Raw genomic sequence first — 19,277 nt, 5'->3', positions numbered from 1 at the left:
ACATTTGAACATGGGGTTACCTGTCAGCCTCACATTGCCCCCTCCTGTATGTGTCAGCATCTGGTGGCCTGCTGCTCTGGGGAGAGGGGGCCTGAACCCCTCTCCCTGATTTCCTGATATGAGTTGGGATGTAGGGGACTCCCTAACCGTTTGGGTGAGTGGGCTGAGCTGTTTCCCTGAGCCCCCTCATGTAAGCTGGGATCTGGAGGGCTCTGAGCCCATTTTCCTGCCCCACTGCCTATTCTGGGAGCTGGTAAGGACCTTGCTTCTTTAGCAGGTCTGAGCCCCCCTCCCTGCCCTTCCAAGTTAGCTAGCATTTGGGGAAGCCTTGCTCCTCTGGGTGGAGGTGCTGAGCACAGGCCTATGGGAAGCCATGCTCCAAGCACAGGTTGGTCAGACCAGGGTGATTAGTTGAGAATGGGCACGCTTGGTGCATATTGTGCACAAGCACTGTGAGTGGCGAGGGGGATGAGGAGCAGTTAGCATGTCTCAGAGCTTCTGTTTCAGGCTGTATTCATCTCTGTGGGATAGAAATGTAGGGTTGGACGGGACCTTGAGAACATCTAGTGCAGCCACCTATCCTGAGGCAGGACCAAGTAAATGTTGCCCAGTTTTCTTTAACTGTGCTGGGGTTCTAGATATAGAAAAAGCAGTTGCAGCTGACTAATTTCATACAATACTTTCACATAATATTATAGTGGAGTGACCTTTATGTTTAAATGTTAACTTTGCAAAGTGACCTAAATCTGCATGCTAACTCTTGACATTTGTCTTGAAATTTGGTAGTTTGGGGTAGAGCAGGGGTCGGCAACCTTTGGCATGCGGCCCATCAGGGTAATCCCCTGGCGAGCCGCAAGACATTTTGTTTAGGTTGACCGTCCACAGGTGCGGCCCCCACAGCTCCCAGTGGTCGGGGTTCACCATTCCCAGCCAACGGGAGCTGCAGTGGGCTGTGCCTATGGATGGTCAACATAAAATGTCTCACGGCCCACCAGTGGATTACCCTGATGAGCTGCGTGCTGAAGGTTGCCGACCCTTGGGGTAGAGAGATAATGATCCTAAAATGGGGTCATTTTGAGCAAGGAGTTGCTGCAATATATCCGCTCCCTTCCCTCCTCCTCTGCCCCCCGAAAAAACACCATTTCATAAAGTTCACAGATTCTACCTTCTTTTTATTTTTATTATTATTAGTAGTAGTATTTTTGCACACACCCTGGGGCTCAAGCTTTGACTCTGATTGTCACCTAACTGACAGTAGTCAGCTGACACTTATCTCCGCTAGTGCTTGGGGAAGCAATTTTGGAATTGTTGTTAAAGAAAAATTATGCTTTCAAGGTTGGCCCATGTACATGTTTATTTTGACAGCAATAGCAGATTTGTCAGGAAATGCACCCAAGAAGGAGGGGGGTATATCCTGATATACAGTTCTTTGCAGACACTAGAGAAAATGAGAGAACCACTGATGCTCTGGCTCAATCACTGTGGGAGCTCACCGAACTGGTTTTAGGCAGCTGGTCCAAGTGCATAGGCTGAGAAAACTAATCTCTTTGGGTGGATTAAAGAGAGCCTCAAGGACAGGGGAGAGAGAGACTACTGGGGAATGGACAGACCCCCAGAGGTTAGAGGCCTGGCGGAAGATAGATGCATGGAGACCTTTTATTTTTTGAAACCCTTTTTTCTTTTGTTTTGTTCCTACTGTTAAGATTAAACAATACTTTGGGTCAGAAGGCAGTTTTTGTTCACTATATTCACCACTGGTCACGAGCTCCTGGAGAGAAAAAGTGTGGGTACTAAATCCAGTAGGAACTGTTGGGGGTAAGCGTGGTTTGTGCTCAGAGTATTGAAGCCTAGCACTCTGTCTAAGCATGAGGATTCCACCCCAGAAATGTAGAGGTACAAGACATAACACCTGTGGGGGTGCACTCAGAGAGACAAAAGAATGGGCCAGAGGTGCAGCTAGCTCAGTAACCATGACATCATGAATGGAGAGAGTGCTACATAAAGAAGGTGGAAATTATTACTATTCTTTCTATTGCGGGAGTGTATACGGACCAAACAAGGATTGGAGCCACCATTGTACTGGGTACTGTACAAACAAATAACCTCCAGCCTGAGAGATCTCACAGTCTAAGGTCTAGACAGTGCACAAGGGGTGAATAATAGATAAGGCAGGCATGAGCCAAGTTAGCAGCAGCGACAGTAGAGAATATATTTAACAGCCAGTAACAAAGCAATAGCGTGAGAGAATTTCTAATATAATTTTATGTTTAATTTTTACTAGTTCCCTATTTGAGGTTTTTGTTTTTAAACAAATCGAATCTTGCTGATGCAAAGTTCTCCTCTGATTTACATTTTGATTAAGTCGCTGCTAATGACACACTGAAGATGATTTTACTCCTGTTTTGTCCTTGCCATTTTTGAAGTCTCTTTTTAAAATTCCCTCCTCCCCTTTTTTGTGTTTACTGTTCAGCTTCATCAAATGATCTGTCTACAGCAGAGAGTCCTGCTGGGATAGGCTGGCTGAGTAAGCCACAGGCAACCCCACAACTGCTACCTGCTAAGGCTGCCTGCTAATGAGCGAGTCTGTGATGTGGCTGTGGAGTAAAGATCTAATGAGACCCCAAAGGAACCAGATCAGCCAGTATTTCTTCCCCGCAAACCTTCCCCCCCCCCCGCTTTTTTTTTTTTTTTTGAGTAAACCATTATATTACCTTGTACACTGTTAGTGGTAGACTTCCTCAATCTGTTGAGATTATATTTGGTTAGTGGTCGTTGAGTCCCTGTGTTTCAGTTGCATGGGATCTATTTACATTTCTTTCAGTAGCAGCTTTGTGAGTTTTGTAATATTCGGTGGTTCTTTTGAAAATTCTTCCACTGGTTCGTTTTCAAGTCTTTCCCATCTTAAACACCTTCAGTACCTTTATCTCCTGATATACCTATTTAGGGACAAATGTTCGTGCATGGACTTGAAAATGTACATGGACTATTTTCCTTCAACCAACAGAACCACCTTTAGAGAATTCACTTACGTCCATTTTATGATCCGAAATACTGTCTATTCACTTGTTGCGAATTATACCTGATAGGTTACGCGCAGTTCGGGTCTAGGCTGAGGCACACGAATAAAGTCCACAACTGCAGAGTTCCCAAAGATATTAAGTTTATTACGCTCGAGCTTGGTGCCCCCTTGCTAGTCAGAAGGGGACCCCGAATGCAGGTTATACAAAGGTTATATACCTTTTAGCAAAGCATGTTGCCCTCGTGCATCGGAAACCTTAGCCAATAGACAAACCCTTTTCTTATCTACCACGTATCCTGCTAGGTACATTCCCCATGCTAAATCATTACTTCAACTACACAACATGGCCCTAAAGCAATGCATCAGTAACTTTTCTTATCAGGATGGGAGGCCCACATCAAAAGGCCAGGAGGCAGGGAGTTAGGAACAGCCAAAGAACAGAAACCGAGAGTTGAGACAGGCTGGAGACAATGGGGCGGGGGGAGGTTTCCACAGGAATGCAGTATCTAAGGAACACTCCTCCTGGTGCATGATGTGCTTGCTTTTAGACAATGGTGGGCCTCAGACCAAAATGGAGTCACCTATGCTAACTTTTCCTTAACACACTGGAAAGAATGTGAGCACAATCCACCCTCTCCCACTAATAAAAACAAAACTAGGTAAGCAATCTCTTCCTAGAGAGGAAGAGAGACTTAGGGGAAATCACAGCAATAGAAAGAAGAGGGATTTGGCTCAGAAAGACATGTTAAAAGAATTAAGTGCACTGGAGCCAGTTGGTGCCATTCCAAGGTAAGCCAGCTGAGAATCTGGCCCAGTATGAATAACTTGGGTTAGTGATAATTGAAGATAGTAGAAAGGTAAATCTACAAATGTTTGTATAAATAGCAAGGAGGGAGAAGGAATTATTAGGGTGGTGCAAGGAGCTATAACAAATAGAAATTTCTTGATAAAATCAAGAAATTGAAAATCTAGACTGAATATAGAGAAAATGCTGTAATAGTGAGATCTGTTACACTGCGGAATATCCCTCTGTGGGAGGGAATGGAGACTGCATCATATGAGACACTTAAAACTAGACAGGACAGACCAGCAGGAAATATTGTGTGAATAATTCTCCACTGGTGGGGGCGTGGGCTATGCTTCTACTTTCAGTTGGTCTGTGATCTGGAATTGACAATTTGAAATGTGTTGCCTCCCCAAGATAGAGGACTTTGCTTTTCTTGCTATTGTCTGATTTGGATCTTGCAAAATGTATGGAATGAAAGCTGGAATTAAGGGCAGAAATTTTATATTTGTAAAATAAAGACCGTACCGTTAATTATTGCCGGTTTAATTTGCAAAGCTTTTCTTCTACAAACCAGATCACTTCTCTAGCCCCATCCGCCCCCTTGACCTCGTGTTTTCAGAGGTGGTTGGGGTGGGGAGGGCGTGCAATGTGGGGAGGGAAATCTTCTTTTTTTAATAAACTTCAATTTATTCTAGCCAGAGAAATTTTCAGAACATCAGACCTAAAAATAAGTATCTACTGCTTCAGATTTCGGACAGACACCTGGCATTCAGTCATGGAGTCTCATTCTTGAATTGTCCTGTGTATATATCATTTTATCGTTAGGCTGTGAGTTCATCTCATAATTTATCAAGATGAGATTCTAATAATCTCTTCCCTTTGCCAAAGACATGCTGACCTCTAGTGTCAGTCCCTCAATTTATTTTCTGCTTTGTGATTTGTGATCAATATAGAAAAATCAGTTCTTGTTCTGTGTAGCTCTCTTGAGTTCCTGGAGTTTCTGATTAATTTAGACTCAGTGACTCTTCAAATTCCTCCGGTACAAGCTGAAAGTTTAACTTGAATTTATCAGCCAGATCTGATATATCAAATAAAAACCCAGCTATGAGGAACTTCTGAGTTTGTATCTGATCCTATTTTTGCCACCCAAAGTCATATCTTGAGACCCTGAACTAAATTCCATTTCACCTTGAATCTCCCTCTGCGCTTTCTCTCAAACTTTTTATTCTCTCTCTGTCTTCCACATTGCGGTCCTTTCAGAGTGTACAAAATAATTAATAAACGAGGGTCTTAGCTTTTGGACAGCTAATTTTTGAGAGAAAAATATCAGTCTCAAAAATTCTTCCTTTTGCCCTTTGTTAGTGTTTTCAGAAGAATGTTTCTAAACTCCTGAGGATCTGCTTGTCTCCAAAATTATGAGAAATGCATAGCAATAGAATTAAACTTGACTTTTCTGTGCATGTAAAATAATTATTCAAACATTCTGAAATAGTTCCTTCCAAAAGGACACATTCTCATTTTCTCCTTCAAGGATTATGTTCAAGTTCTCATTCATCTAAAATCAACAATATTTCTAACCCTTGTAAGCTTTTTCCAGTTAAAACCATGTTCTTACTTTCTCCTACCGGTTCACATCTCATGTTGTAATGCCACTGTTCTACTTTTTCTTTAGGGTATTCCCAACCATAGATTTACCTTTAGACTCTTTCCCAAAAAGCATGAGAAATATTCTCTCCTTGTCTTAATCAGTGTGTTTTGCACTCAGTAGCAGCTCACTAAAAATATATTCCTATGCCTGTGACAGTGTGACAATTTAGTGTATATCTGTGTGTATCTGTATCAAACTACAAACTCTGTTTCGTTTTGTGAGCAGTATTGGGTTGTAAGACTATCCTGTGCCTTCCCTCTTATCCAAGATGGAGTCAAAAGGACTGGCATTCCAAGAGGTGTTCACAGAGGATGAACAATTCAGAGCCATGAAGGCTTGCTTACAGGGAATGAGTTCACCCTGGCAGTTCAGTAGGTATGCTAAAGAGGGTGTCCAAGCTGCAAGAAGCCTGTTTTTCCAGTCTGGACTTCAGGTGTGTGGTAACTAAGCAGTGACTTACCCAGTTTGGGGAACCTTGATCACCTGAGGGGGAATTTGAGGCTGACCAGGAGGATCACATGACAGAGGGGACTGGAAATGTATAGAAGGTCTGCGCTTATCCATCAGAACAAGAAGGCAAAACTGGGAAGAAGGAGAGATGGGTCTTAAGACTCTGGAAAGCCGGACCAAAACTCAGGGGGCTCTCAGAGGGTAAAGCCATTGGCAAGCAAATTTTTGGCATGTAGTTGTTTGATGCTTTTGCAGGGATCAGTAAGTCTTCTATGCTTTCCCTGAATAAAGAGAGTGCGTGCGTGCATGCACGCATACAACAAGTTGCATTGCAAAGCCTCCGTGGGACTTGGTTTATCTGTTACATATCATAGAATTGTAGGACTGGAAGGGACCTTGAAAGGTCATCTGGTCCAGTCCCCTGCACTCATGGCAGGACTATATTCCCTGAAGGGTTAAACTGTAAACCAGTGTATCCACAAGCGTGATGCTCGGGATGGTGGGAGGGGCGGTTATCACTGGTCTTTGAGCCTACGGCAGCTCGATTGCCAGGTTCCACTTCCGAGAAGGAGTAGCAGACAGGGTGTCTGCACTCCAGGAGTGAGCCTCAGAGGCTAGAGCCAGAGACCATGCCTGGATACTGCTCAAATCTAGTGGGCTTAGAAACACACAGGATCTAGCCCTGGGATCCAAACATGGCAGCCTGGTGAGGTCTGTCAGCTGGTGGTAAGCATTTCCCCACTTGGAAATGGTAGCAGACTCAGACACTGATCTTCAGTAGGTCAGCATGATCTAGGGTCAGTTGCATGGAGGCCCTGTTCAGCTATGCTACCTAATGCTCCCCCAGCTGTCTCTGTGTCATAATGAACCTTACTGAGATTGGGGGAGGATTGTAGACGATACAGTGTGAGAATCCACATAGGTTAATTCTCACCACTGGCCAAGATCAGTTTGTGCAGTGTGCATATGGGTTTTGGGCTGATGGGGTTCCTGAGGGTAAGAAGAAGGTGAAAAGCAAGCTACGGAGCAAGAATTCTCCTTGTCCAAACACCCTGGACTGGGACACCAGGATTTCAGTCTCCTCTCTACCTACAAGGGTATCTCTACCTACAAGGGTATTAAGAAACAGAGCATTGTGGGAATCAGTGGGTTCTGAAATTCTGTCTGAACAAAGTGATTCCATAGGATACAATAGATCAGAGAAATGAGCGGCTGGGTCGTTGGCTTTTCAGGATGTAGTTCAGCTTAGGTGAAGGAAGGGAAAAACTAGATTCTGTGGCGTGGCTATCTTTTAGAAGCAGAGCAAAATAAAAGTGGGACTCAGGAAGAATTACTTATAGAAATACTTTTTTTTAAAATGTTGGTCAGAAATACAGAAAATGTTAAAATCACATTTAAACACAAGCCGGTATTTCTTCAGACAGATCAGAAAATCAAGTGACAAGGGGAAAAAAAAAGGTTATTCAGGTATTGAACCCTGTATTCTGGTATAAAAGAGTAAGAGCAAGGTTATCAAACGTTCAAAGAACCCAGCTGGATATTGTCAACGGAGAGTTCGTTGATCAAGTAGCTAAAATAGAAAAAAATGAGCCCTAGTACTGCAGATGGCATTAAATTATCACTTGAAAAAAGAGAAGAGATGCTGAATAGATTTAAAAGTAAACAAACTAAATGTCATGAATTCTATAAACAGTGAACAACATACAGGGCAAAATCAAATAGTGAGAAGAAAAATAAAAATTAATTTTTGTGTGACTGCTTGTGATAGTTTTCAGCCAGTTAAACACTAATGAAGACAGGTGAAGTCTTGGCTCCATTGAAATTGACTTCAGTGGAGACAGAATTTTACACTCCAGATTGTTCTCACTGTATACTATTCTCTTTGGTGGCAGTAGGAAGTCTGTCTGTGTGACAGATAACCTACTGATAGTGAAATAAAAGATATAGCAAAATTATTGAACGAGAAGGCAGACAAAAATGAGCCCCAAAAAGTTCACTGGGTACTGAAGATCCTGTACAACATCAGGCAAGAGGCAAAGAGTGGACCAAAGATGTGAGGAAAGTGGAGTCTGGCCATTTAACTTAATTCTTTAACACCTGCTGCCTGCCAGCTGGTAACTGGGATGTGCAATTTGATAAACGTGGTTTGAACAGACATGGTTTTGCATCAGTCTTGAAAGCACCAGCCCCAAAAGCATCTGGCATCTGAAAATAGTTTCTTGCAGAGGAAGTGTTTCTGGAAATTGTTGCATGACTGGCTTGTGCCTGCCTGTTTGTTTGTGTGTGTCTTCAGCTGCACAAATAGCTCTTGGAAAAATTAGGTTAATTATCTGATAAAATAGCTGAAAAAAAAGAAGACAGGTTGAAGAGAGAAATGTGTTAGCGTGACAGTTCTGGTTATATACTAAATTGTAAAAGCCCTGGGGAAAGAGATCATGGAAGTGGCAGACATACGCACAACACTCTAGAAAATATATGACAGAAGATGTTCTCCCTCAAGTGCAATACTGGAATAATCATGAAATGCTGATGTTAGAGAGAGCCAGCCCATGGAGGCCAGAAGAGGTTGTTTGGGGTGTAGTTTTTTTGTTTTTATTTTACTTGACAGCTCTGTCTGTGCATACACAGATGCAGCATCCAAAAAAGAGGTTTCTGAGAGTGTCAGCATTATTCTAAATAACACAAAGATAACCACACCTGTAGTTTGATAGCACATGGCTTACTAAGACTAGGGAGGGAATGCAGTCTAATGGATAAAGCAGGGGGCTTGAAGAACCTCCTGAGTGCAAGCCACTGACCCATTATGGCCCTGATTCAGGAAAATATCCCTATTTAGGAAAACACTTAAATGTGTGCTGAAATTCTATTGATGTTAGTGGGACTTCAGCACATGCTTAAAGTTCTACATCTGCTTCAGTGCTTTTCTGAATTGGGGCTTATGTGACATGGGACAAGTCACTCTTCTCTCCGTGCGTCTGTTTACCTACCTGTAGTTTGGCCTAATAATATTTACCTACCTCACAAAGGAGTTTTGAGAGGCTTAATTCATTAATGTTGGCAAAGCAGGTTTAGATCATTGCCTGGAAGCTGCTAGAAGTGGGCAAAGGATTAATAATTTGCTGCAGATCACCTTATTGCATGGTTACAAAGTCTGCTGTACACCTTGCATCAGGTGCTGTAGGAGGAAATCTGATTAAATTATTCAACTTCCAAGACACACTATCTGGTAAAGTTCGTGTCTTCTACAGGCTAATGCTGGGCTACCTAAAATTTCCTTTTTGGTAGTTTCTGGAGCATTAAATTACAGACATATTTATTCTTCCTGTTAAGGATGAAGGAAGCTCAACCTTTTGTAAAGTACAGAATCCTCAACTTGTATCAATTAACAGCCTAAGGCAAACTGCTTGTTTGCCATGAGCTGGGTAATCATGCTGTATGTAATTGAATCGGTGATTTTTCCCTATGTTTGTAATATCGCAGACTTTACCTGTGAACGCCGTGTCATGGTGATGATGACGCTCCTATTCGTTGAACAAGTAATTGAATAACGATGAAAACATTTTTCATAGCAGAGCATGTCACGGAACTGTAATAGTGCCACATGGTTCACAAACCTAGAGCACTTAGATTTTCTGAGCAGCCAGCTTATTGTAATGCTGAACCTTTAAATAAAAATATGCAGACAAAGTGTGGTGCATCCCCTGTTCTGGCACAGCTGCTTTCTGTGGAGGACTTGGGAGGGGAAAGGTGATCGTCACCTTTCTGTTCCCCCAATCCTGGGGCTGAGCTAGCGGCAGGCATAGTTTAAAAGAGCCCAAGGGACGTTCAGAAGGAATGACACACTAAGGACCATTCTGCTGGCTGGACATAGCTGGCCCTATCCTCCAACACACCGTCTGCCCCAGAGACAATGGGAATGTGGGGCATACAGGTGACTGCTGGCTCTGTACCACTCAGGGTAGAGCAGTACAGCCACACAGGGACTGATGATCTGACCCATTGTCTTTCTTTTAACAAAGAAAAATGAGTTCTAAATATAAAACTAACTGCCCTTCCACCCATCCCCACATGCACCTCTTTGTCCTGGATAACTGAAAATAGGGAGTGACTATGTACCGAAATGTGAACCAACAGCACTGCTGGAGGGATATATATTTATTTCTTTTTCTTTTGAAAAACCCATCACAGTGTCATCAAGTTCATAAAGGACTTATTCTGTTATGTGTATAAGCTTCCCAAACACAAACTTGTTTACACCCTTCAATATGGCCAATGCTAAACAGTCAAAATTCATGACTCATGAGATCTCCGTTTAAAAGGGTGCATTTTGGATTATTTTCATTTACTTTCTGGTTATTGAGCATTTAGAGGTCACATTTTCAAGTTCCAGAAAAGCAAGAAAGTAGTTGTCCTGTAAATTAGGAACTTCTCTGGGAATGTGCGTTGATATTTTTTTTTTTCCTTTTGGTAAGTCACCTAGTATAGTGTCATGTTTACAAACCAATTTTCCATGTCAAATGAAATCTATATTTTCAAACTCATTCCTAGACCCGGTTCTGGAATCTTTGTTTGAACAATCTGAAGCCCCAAAATGACCACTATTAAACACAAAGAAAAATATTTTGGTAATAAGATTGTGACAAAAACCAAGAAGTTATGAAATACTGGTTGAAATACAACACTGATTTCAGTGCAATGCTGTCCATAATTTCCCTTCCTGCCTTTAGCTGTTGCAGGAGAGATTGTATAGTACATGATACACATATTTCCGACCCTGGCAAAAGCTAATAATGGAAGAGAGTTAGAAACAGAGATTCAGCTGTAATTCTGAACAGTCTTGTTTTTACTGGTTTTGGCCATAACTGCTTATTGTGATTTAGTAGAGTCATTAATAAATATTCTCCCATCTTTCCTCAAAAATGCAGCTGTATAAATGAATGTCAGTTACATGCACAATGTTTCCAGTAGCATCTTAATGACAGGTTTACTTCACTGCTTCTCAGTGGGCAAATATTTGTTCAGCAGAATTAATTGAAATGCCAGTAGAGGAAATAATAGCAGGTGAAAGGAGATGGCTCTCCAACAGTGCTTTGGAGTGACACAATCACTGTAAAACTGGGCTAGGTTGAACATGTACCAATGAAAATACCCCAACGTATTTAAAACAATAAATACAAGACTCAGTTCAGTTTAATGCAATAAGAATAAACCCTTATTTCAGTTTGAATTTGGATGATGTGCATTATCTCTGAGAACAGAGTCTATTTTGTTGACAGATGTGGGCAGGGAAAAAGTCCAGAACACCTTCATGATACACTGTTATCTAGCAGTGTCCCACTAAGATCTGTTGAGCAAAATTCTGCTTCTGTTAGCATCAGTGAAACCCTTTGACTTGTATTTGGCCCTGTGGGTACACTAATGCTAAACCTTCTTTAAAGTGTGCTGTTCGGGCAAAGGGTTCCCTAGAGTTTGCTCATGAAATAGAATTCAGATTGAAAGTGTACACAATAGAAAAGAAAAACAACCAATAGGGATTTATTTTTTATGTTGGAATGTTTCTTCTTCATAGAGAGGAGCAGCAAAAAGCGTGGAAGCCAGGACAGAGCGACTGAGAGCAAATACACAACAAAGACTTCTGGGCTCCTGCCATCTTTAAAACTCTGGTTATTGACAAAGAAGGGGAAGCATTACGATAAGGGTCAGACAGACGTGAAGTTAAGCCAGGAGAACGAGATAAGGCTTGGGAGATGGACAATTGCAGCTGTGACTAGTGGAGTGTCATGTCACTTCCAGACTTGCCCCTCTTAGGTAATGTACAAAAGACATTTAAGCTAATGCTGTTCCCTAGCTGACTGTTCAAGAACATTAAATGAGAACTGTGGAGTGAAGAGCAAATAGAGGTGGTTTCTGTGCAGTCCCACCAGTGTACATTTGAAATACTCCTCGATAGACCTACTCAGGCCTAAATGAGTAGAATTTGGCCCAGAGTTTGCGAAACTTACACTGAAATACATACTGGAATATTCTCCTCCTCCCCTTATTGGTGTCTGCTACTCAGCTGAGGAAAAGAGAATAACTTTTTAATGTGACACATAATAGTGCTGGATTGTTGTTGACCCTTATCCATATGTGGCCCACGTACGGGCAGTTGCAGTCCCTCCTAAAAGAAGTGCAAGGATGTTTCCTTCTCTATGCCTTGGAGATGACCAGAGCTGCACAAGGGACCCGTGGGAGGTGTAATGATGTTTACACTGTATATCATTTGGCTGTAAGAGGTCTCGTGTGCTGTTCAGGGTTCCAGACAAGATGTGGCCCCTGGTAAACAAGGAAGACAAAGCTGGAACATGAGTTGTATGGAAGCCAGTTAGTTGTTGTAATTGTAGCTGCTTTCTTCAGTTAATGCCTCCTGCTTAAGATAGACTGTTTTTTGGGGTTTTTTGGTCATGAAGGAAGTGAGGGCCTCACCTCCCTCCACACTGACCTTCAGATAGGGTTATGTATTGTGCAGGCTGTACCGCACACCTCTCCTTGACCTTAAAGGCACAATCCTTCCCCACGCAACCTCTGTGTAGGGTAGTTCTGCACTGCCTCCAGATCAGGGCTGTTCCTAAAAGGTCTAATCCAGCCTACAGTGTTGTTAGTTTGTAGGAACAAAGTGGCTATGTGATGTCCATGCTTCTAGAACCCTGAAATATGCAGAACAACAGTGCACTGACTTGGCAAATTTAATAGAGCACAGATTTCTTGAACATCTCTGTTTAAATCTGAAAACTGCTATTTTTAGTGAAAGGGAGGAGGAGGTTCAAGAGACTTTTACCATGATGTCTCATTATTTGTCAAAAGATCTTACTGGGAGATTATTGCTAAAGGGAAATAGACAAGCAAATATACAGTATAATGAATGCATATGAAGAAATTATTTTTTTAGTAGACATGGATGTGCAATTATATGGCAGGAAATTGTACCTTGCTGCAATATTAAGTGCAACATTTTGAATAGCGGAAACACTGGAGAGGTGAACTTTTAGGTAATACAGAGATGGCCAAGCTTAAAAAAAAAAATGCTTCTGGGCAGACCAAACAAAACAGGGGTGGCCAAGCTGTGGCTCCGGAGCCGCATGCGGCTCTTCAGAAGTGAATATGCGGCTCCTTTCATAGGCACTGACTCCGGGGCTGGAGCTACAGGAGCCAACTTTCCACTGCTCAGCCCCAGGCCCCACCCACTCTCCACCCCTTACCCCAAGGCCCCCCTCCCCGAGCCTGCTGCACCCTTGCTCCTCCCCCCTCCATCCCAGAGCCTCCTGTACACTGAAACAGCTGATTGCGGTGGGCAGAAGGCACGCGGAGGGGAGGGGGAGGTGCTGATTGGCAGGGCTGCCACAGGCAGGAGGTGCTGGGGTGGGCTGTGGGGGGCTGATGTGGGCTGCTGACGTATTACTGTGGCTCTTTGGTAAATTCTGGCTCCTTCTCAGGCTCAGGTTGGCCACCCCTGCAAAGCATGACAATTTCATTTCAGCTCCAAAGGGTTAATTAGTTGACAAGCTAGCATGCTTTCTGCAGGTATTCATGGGACACTAGCAGCACTGTAGTCAAGGTTTAGAGTGACTCGTCCTTCCTAAAACTCTAGTTTCAGTTTCTTAACTTCCTCAGAACAGTGCTTTTGGGACCTCATGCAGTTTTCATGCTTTCCTCTTTCCCGAAGCATTTAAAAAAGGTTCTAGAATCCAGGCAACCATTTCTGAGTTATCTATGAGTTCCCTTTCCCAGTCTTTGTTAAAAGTGCCACAGCACAGAGGTTTTTTTGGGTATAATTGTACAGTGTATAATTTTACATGACTAGTAAAATTATTTCATCATAAAAATTTGTCCCTAATCACTGTTGCTAAATGGAAAAGCAAGTTGCTAAAGTTGAAAGGCACAATCGTAATCCCTGTAAGATTTATTAGAAGCTGGCTGATGCTGTATAAAGCTCTCATCACTCCAGAAGGCTGGGCTCCAGCGTGGGTATTATTTCAGCTAATCAAGTCAGCAAGGACAAAACCCAGTGTGCTAACATGAGCAGTATGCCGATGGGCACATTTACTATCCCTCCACTCTCTCCACTGGCGCTGTTCTTTTGTCAGGGGAGTGAGTTTTCGAGTTCAGGATTCTTGTAAATTTGAATCTCTCAGCTGATTGGCAACACAGCTAGGAGCAAGGACAGATGCAAGGCACAGCGTCCTACCTCCTGTATGCTCCCTCTTGGGCTTTTACATCACATGATCTCCCAAGGACAGCTGGCATGGTGGGCCTAATTTCAAATCTTCCAGTCTTAATAGCATTCTTCAAATCCTAGGGCAAACGTGAGCGCTTTCATGTTGAGCGGTGGGGACCAAATGAATTCTGTTCCTATCTCCCTGTCCTCTATTCTACACTCACCCTAATAGGAACCCCATACCCACAGTGTTCACTTTGTCTCCCTTCAGAGTAGCAGCCATGTTAGTCTGTATTCGCAAAAAGAAAAGGAGTACTTGTGGCATCTTAGAGATTGGTTAGTCTCTAAGGTGCCACAAGTACTGCTTTTCTTTTTGTCTCTCTTGACCTTCTCTTGACCATATTTACAAAACAAATAAAGTTTCCCATACCAGGAAGCATCCCCATCCTTCCTTTTCTTTGCTTGCTAGCCACCTGCTCTCCCACTTGGCTAACATTATGCTGGTTCCTCCTTTCTCCCGGCCACAACTGCTGCTGTGATGGGTTTTGTTTTCTGACCTCTCAGATGAGGTGCCCCCAGGTAGCAGTAGGGAATCAGGATCATTGATATGTATGCTGGAGGAGAAAGCATGGCCTTGGCTCCGCTCTGCCTACCAGAACTTCACCCTGCACCCTCTCCCCACGTGGTCCAACCCAGCCAAAACCCTGGAAATGAGCTCTCCCCAAAGATTAGCTGGAAAGTATTAAACGTTTGTCTCTCCCTTCTTTATCTCCGTTGACAACTCCATTATCTTTTGCTTTTGCACAAGCTGTGTAACCTTTAACCTTCCCTCTCCTTCCCACTCCCAGGGCTTGCTGATTCTGTTTCCCTCTTTGGAAGATCTTCCTTCCCTTTCCTACTCGAAAACCTGTTTTCCATGCTCTGCTCACCTCTTACTATGGTTACTGTCACTTTTTCCTGTCCAGCTCCCCCGTGTGAAGCACCGACTTAAGCTCTCCTCTCCAGCCATTCCATTCCCTATGCTTCTCCCAATCCTTTAGCTTTACTGTTCCCTTCATCGCGTTGCCCCTCCTCAAAAATACTCTGCTTCTTCTATGCCTGAAACAGTTCCCTCTCTCTGCCTGCAAAGCACTTGGTGTCCTCTTTAATATCCCACTTTTAAAAGCACCTCTTTGAGCAGTCCTTCCTGCCTGCTCCTCCTCCTCAATCTCCCTATGTCCTGCATGGAACCAGATACGCTGTGCTTGTCATGTGTTTGATTTTACTGTCTTAGAACCTCAGCAAGTTGCTGAGCAGCCTGACGTCCCATTCACCCCGCACAACATCAGACCCACTGACTGTTTAGCTCGTTGTGCGCTGCAAACTTACTATGCAATTACAGCACGGTGACTTATGTGAATGCCGTTGTACCACAGTGTTCCACGTGTAACGGTATTTAGTCCACTTTTTTTCAATACATTTGTGTAAAATCACTGCAGCAGCAACGTACACGGCACAGTACTATTAGTGCTTCGTAGTTCTCATGTTTCTGGTGTGGAGGGGGTTCTTCTATAGCTTAATGTTCCCAGTGGTATTTGTTTCTTAATCATGGGGCTCGGGGATTTCCTTTATAGGCAGGAGAAATAGTCAAATGTGTGGTAAATTCTCTTGCCACACAACATTGCTTCAGGGTTTTGGCTTGTACAAAAAAAATACGTTTGTCATGCAGCTGTCACATCAATAGAATTTAAGCAAACCCTAATCCCTTTGCTCATTTTTACTGGAGGTTGCTCTAAGTCAAGTGAGCTCGAACATTTGAGCTGTTGCCCATTCTGAATTTCAAATTCCTTCCACGTCATTACAATTATGAATGCGTTTCAATATATTATGTATGCCTTCCCTAGCATAAATTCAGTACAGTATGTCATGGTATAGGACAAGTACAGAAAGCATCTGCCACAAAAGAACAGGAAGTCCTAAAGCAGCGTGGTTGGGATTTTGTGATTTGGTCACCAGTGTTTCAGTTTGCTTGACATCTGGAAGGATGTGCTTGTCAACATATATATTGCATTTGGGGAATACTTTAAAGGCAAACACGATGTGAATACATTGTTGCAACAAAAGAACAAAAAGTTTTGATTTTCCTTCTTTGAAGGAGATTCTTTTCTTGGTTTTAAAACTGTAAATATTAATACTGGAATTGATCACCTCTTTGTCTGTGATTGTTTATATGGTACCTTCAGTGCTTACATCTGATTTTAATTTTGTAGCTTCAGAGGTAGAAAGAGTTATTAGGTTTTTTTGTCTTACAAAGAGTTATCTGGGATTGTAATATTTATCTGGCTGCTTTCAGATGCCACAGTGAGGAGCATAGTATAAGGCCTAAAACTTTAGTGGCTTTTCCATGTGGTAAATTGTTTCCTCATACGTTAGCCTAACCTACATATGGTACCTACCATAGTTTAGATCAGTGGCTCTCAAACTGTGGTCACGGAGAAGTGGTGGCCCACAGAGAGCTGCTGGGAACATTCCTAACATCCAACTTCTAAATTGTTTTAAAAACCACGAAAATTAAATATTTTCCTAAGATAGGACAACATTCTGGTATCTTTACTCACGTTGAGCAGCACCTTGCTCTGTATGTAATGTCACTGGAACAACTCATGGAGTAAGTTGCTTTCAGTGTCAGAGCATGAGAATTTAGCCTGAACTACATAACAATCACTGGTTTCAGAGTAGCAGCCGTGTTAGTCTGTGTCCGCAAAAAGAAAAGGAGGACCTGTGGCACCTTAGAGACTAACAAATTTATTTGAGCATGAACATTCGTGAGCTACAGCTCACTTCGTCGGATGCATTCAGTGGAAAATACAGTGGGGAGATTTATATACACAGAGAACATGAAACAATGGGTGTTACCTTACACACTGTAAGCAGAGTGATCAGGTAAGGTGAGCTATTACCAGCAGAAGAGCGGGGCGGGGTGGGGAAACCTTTTGTAGTGATAATCAAGGTGGGCCACTTCCAGCAGTTGACAAGAACATCTGAGGAACGGGGGGTGGGGGTGGCGGTGGGGGAATAAACATGGGGAAATAGTTTTACTTTGTGTAATGACCCATCCACTCCCAGTCTTTATTCAATCCTAAGTTAATTGTATCCAGTTTTCAAATTAATTCCAATTCAGCAGTCTCTTGTTGGAGTCTGTTTCTAAAGTTTTTTTTTTTTGGAAGAATTGCCTCTTTTAGGTCTGTAATCGAGTGACCAAAGAGATTGAAGTGTTCTGCGACTGGTTTTTGAATGTTATAATTCTTGACGTCTGATTTGTGTCCATTTATTCTTTTACGTAGAGACCTTGCAATTTGGCCAATGCACATGGCAGAGGGGCATTGCTGGCACATGATGGCATAGATCACATTGGTAGATGTGCAGGTGAACGAGCCTCTGATAGTGTGGCTGATGTGATTAGGCCCTATGATGGTGTCCCCTGAATATGTGGACAATCACTGTAGTTGCCACACAGATGTTATGCAGTTGTGAAAGGCAGGGGAGGTTCTCTGCAGGGATCATAAATGGGAGGGCGATTGTTCCACAAGCCTGTCTGGGGCTTTGTGCAGAATCCAACCCTTGCTGGAGAGTTGTTTGTTCGGATATAAGCTTATTATAGTGGGGCTGTCAGCACTGCATATTATTAAGGTTGTTCAACACTTCCTACTTGAAATTTTCAGCTGCTTGTGTAGCTTTGCCAAATTTTAACCATTCAGGTTGAAATTTCCCACGCCAGATGTCTGCTTCAGGCTGAATTGTTTTGGAACAGTTCAGCCAAAATGTTTGAGCTGTTTCTGAGAACAAGGATAGGGGAAAATACTTTGTTTTGCCCTTTACAAATATGCTGGAAAACTTTCCTTTGAGATGCTCTAGTGCCATATGCTTTAGAGCAGAAATTTGAAATTTGTCGGGGCACCTTTGTATCAGGGAGGTGCCTTTTGGTGTTCCTGTGAAAAACCACTCAAATATGGCCAAGTTATCAGCCTTTGGAAAAAGTCACCCGTTGCACATGCTCAGCAGAACTTCTTAGAGTTTAACAACTGAAATCTCTGAGGATTGCATCCTTGCAGAGCCCATTCGAACCTATCTCAGCTCCTACTGCTGACCAAACTGCACATGCAACGTTCCCACAGAGTGACCGAGCATACCTGAGCCCAGGGGGTCCAGCGGGGCTTTCCCTGTAACTGCTATTCCTGGATACTCTCCGCTGGGCTGCGGCTGGGAACTAGAACTGAAAGAAGGGAGCTTTCTCTGCTGGGCACTCATTGACATCTCCCCCTGCTGGAGCCCAGGCAGTGACATCTGCCTGACTCAAATATATTGGGCACAAGAGCCGGGTATAGGGTGAGGTTTGAAAGGAAAGGAGTAAACTGGGATAAGGATCCTGGTGAGACTGGGGGTGGGAGGGAAAGTAGAGAGAAACTCGAACTGGGGGTGGTGGTGTCAAGGCTGGAACAGGGAGGCAGGGGGACTGAAGCTGGTGAGGGAAACAGTGGGGGGGACTAGGGGCCAGTTGCGGGGGATTAGGGACACCTGTGATTGGCACAGGAGCTGTGGGGAGAGGAGGCAACTGTGACTGGCTGTCCAAAGAGTCTGGGGACAAGGAGTCAGGGTGGATTGGGGAGGGGACAGGACTGGAACTGGCTAGACAAGGAGACTAGGACTGGGATGAAAAGATGGGATGGGAAAGAGAAACGACAGGGACAGGTTAGAGGGGAGTAGGCAGAAGGGGAAAAGCTTGGGGTGAAAGAGGCAGAAGGGTTTGTGAGCCAGAGCATAGATTGGAACCCAAGATTCCGAGTCGCACCATTCATCTGCTCTCAGCAGATATCTGTGAAAGCCACTGGTGATGTGTCCCATTCCCCTCTAGTGCTGGTCCACACAGAGGATGTCACCCTACTCCTCTGTCAATTATTCTGCTAGTTCAAGTAGCAGAAGTCTGTGTGGTGGATCTAAAGTTCCCAACCCTGTTGCTGCCCCATGTGGATGTCAATATGATGCCACAGGATGGAATTTCTGGTTTTTTAGTTTGCCTTTTTTTTCCCCTAAGAAACCTAGGAAGTTACACAAACTATGTTAAAAGAACGTTATTAAGGTTGCACGGTCAATCACTCAGGACCATCCTTTCTCTTCTTATAGCCCCCTGCCTCATTTGCTA

The 19,277-nt window shown here is 43.3% G+C and overlaps 1 protein-coding gene across 4 annotated transcripts in view; it reads left to right on the top strand.

Annotated features, from left to right (window-relative positions):
- CNTN3 (contactin 3) overlaps positions 1-19,277 on the top strand; it is a 251,633-nt gene that overhangs the window by 36,129 nt on the left and 196,227 nt on the right. For 2 of the 4 annotated variants that reach the window (XM_074957507.1, XM_074957504.1), the window contains one exon: positions 11,474-11,712. The exons of the other annotated variants lie outside the window; for them this stretch is intronic. The gene's annotated coding sequence lies outside the window, so the exon portion shown is untranslated. Of the gene's footprint in view, positions 1-11,473; positions 11,713-19,277 lie in introns of those variants that run through there. 4 annotated transcript variants of the gene reach the window in all.

This window comes from Natator depressus, chromosome 7 (genome assembly GCF_965152275.1).
Source record: "Natator depressus isolate rNatDep1 chromosome 7, rNatDep2.hap1, whole genome shotgun sequence".
Classification (NCBI taxonomy): domain Eukaryota; kingdom Metazoa; phylum Chordata; order Testudines; family Cheloniidae; genus Natator; species Natator depressus.
Note: the sequence above shows the minus strand (reverse complement) of the source record. Positions and strands in the feature narration are given on the sequence as shown.